General features: G+C 33.5%; 1 pseudogene; it reads left to right on the plus strand.

Annotated features, from left to right (window-relative positions):
- The first annotated feature begins 1,859 nt into the window (after positions 1–1,859).
- Positions 1,860–1,970, plus strand: LOC132693377 (U4 spliceosomal RNA; annotated as a pseudogene).
- The last annotated feature ends 335 nt before the right edge of the window (positions 1,971–2,305 follow it).

Here is a 2,305-nt window from a genome sequence, read left to right on the forward strand (position 1 = left end):
CTTTTGTTTGGAGCATTGAGTCCATTGATGTTTAGAGTGAGTACTGAAAGATATGAATTTATTGCCATTATGATGCTTGTAGAGTTGGAGTTTCTGGTGGTGTTCTCTGGTCCTTTCTAATCTTTGTTGTGTTTGGTATTTATTTATTTATTTATTTATTTATATTTTTTCATCTTTTCTCAGAGAGAAAAGATCTTCTCTTTTTTCATCTTTTCTTCAGAGAGTCCCCCTTAAAATTTCTTGCATGGCTGGTTTAGTGGTCACAAACTCCTTTAATTTTTGTTTGTCTGGGAAACTTTTTAAATTTTTTTTAATGTTTATTTATTTTTGACAGAGAGAGAGACAGAGCATGAGCGGGGGAGGGGCAGAGAGAGAGGGAGACACAGAATCTGAACCAGGTTCCAGGCTCCGAGCTGTCAGCACAGAGCCTGACGCAGGGCTCGGACTCACAGACCACGAGATCATGACCTGAGCCGAAGTTGAACACTTAACTAACTGAGCCACCCAGGCACCCCTGTCCGGGAAACTTTTTATCTCTCCTTCTATTTTGAATGACAGCCTTGCTGGATAAAGCATTCTTCTTGGCTGCATACTTTTCTGTTTCTGCACATTGAATATATCCTCCCACTCCTTTCTGGCCTGCCAAGTTTCTGTGGATAGGTCTTCTGCAAACCTGATCTGTCTTCCCTTGTAGGTTAGGGACTTTTCTTCCCTTGCTGCTTTCATGATTCTCTCCTTGCCTGAGCATTTTGTGAATTTGACTATGATATGCCATGTTGATGGTTGGTTTTTGTTGAATCTAATGAGGGTCCTCTGTGCTTCCTGGGTTTTGATGTCTGTGTCTTTCCCCAGGTTAGGAAAGTTTCCCGCTATGATTTGCTCACATAACCCTTCTACCCCTATTTCTCTCTCTTCCTCTTCTGGGACCCCTATGATTCTGATGTTGTTCCTTTTTAATGAGTCACTGATTTCTCTAATTGTTAAATTGTCCTCTTTTGCCTTCATCTCCCTCTTTTTTTCTGCTTCATTATTCTCTATAAGTTTGTCTGCTCTATCGCTGATTCTGTGTTCTACCTCATCCATCCTTGCCGCCGCTGCATCCATCCGTGATTGAAGCTCAGTTGTAGCATCTTTTATTTCATTCTGGCTATTTTTTACTTCTTTTATCTCTGCAGAAAGGGAATCTAATCTATTTTCGACTCCAGCTAGTATTCTTATTATCGTGATTCTAAATTCTGGTTCAGACCTCTTGCTTGTATCTCTGTTGGTTAAATCCTTGGCTGTCGTTTCTTCGTGCTCTTTCTTTTGGGGTGAATTCCTTCGTTTTGTCATTTTGAAGGGAGAAAGGAATTAATGAGGTAGGAAAATTAAAATTAAAAAAATGAAAATTAAAAAAATGAAAATTAAAAAATTAAAAACACACACACAAAAAACAAATCTCATAAATGATGCTAGATCATAGGTGTGTCTTGGTCTTGGTGTTGAAAGTGGTTTGACAGATGAGAGAAAAAAAATGGGGAAAAAAAAGGAAATCGTTTGAGAATCTGAAAAAATGAATACACTGAAGTAGACGAAAACAAGATGATGGGAGTTAAATAGAATTCGAAAAAAAATTACACAAAAGTAAAGACTATAGTAGGAAAACAATTAAAGAAAATATTTTTAATCAAAATTAAAAATAAAAATGAATTTTTTCTCTTTTTGTATTCAAGGAAAAGAAAAGAAACGAAAAAGGGAAAAAAGAGGAAAAAAAGAAATTGTTTGAAAATTTGAAAAAGTGAATACACTGTAGTAGTCTAAAATAAAATGATGGGAGTAAAATAGAATTTGAAAAAAATTACATCAAAGCAAAAACTGTAAGCTTTGCGCAGTGGCAGTATCATAGCCAATGAGGTTTATCTGAGGTACGATTATTGCTAATTGAAAAGCAAAAACCATAGTAAAAAAAAAAATGAAAGAAACATATTTTTAATAGAAGTTGAAAGTAAAAATAAAGTTTTTCACTTTCTGCATTCAAGAAAAAGAAAAGAAACATAAAAGAGAAAAAAGAAAAAGAGAAAAGAAAACAAGGAAATCGTTTAAAAATTTGAAAAGGTGAATACACAGACTAAAATAGAATAATGGAAGTAAGATAGGAATTGAAAAAATTTACACAAAAGTAAAAAAATATAGTAAAAAATAAAGAAAAATATTTTTAATAAAAATTGAAAATAAAAATGAATTTTTTTCTCTTTCTGTATTCAAGAAAAAGAAGAGTGTAAAAGAGAAAAAAATTTAAAAAAAGAAAGAAAATTTAATAGATGGA

Source organism: Panthera onca, chromosome B1, assembly GCF_046562875.1.
Source record: "Panthera onca isolate mPanOnc1 chromosome B1, mPanOnc1 haplotype 2, whole genome shotgun sequence".
NCBI classification, from domain to species: Eukaryota; Metazoa; Chordata; class Mammalia; order Carnivora; family Felidae; genus Panthera; species Panthera onca.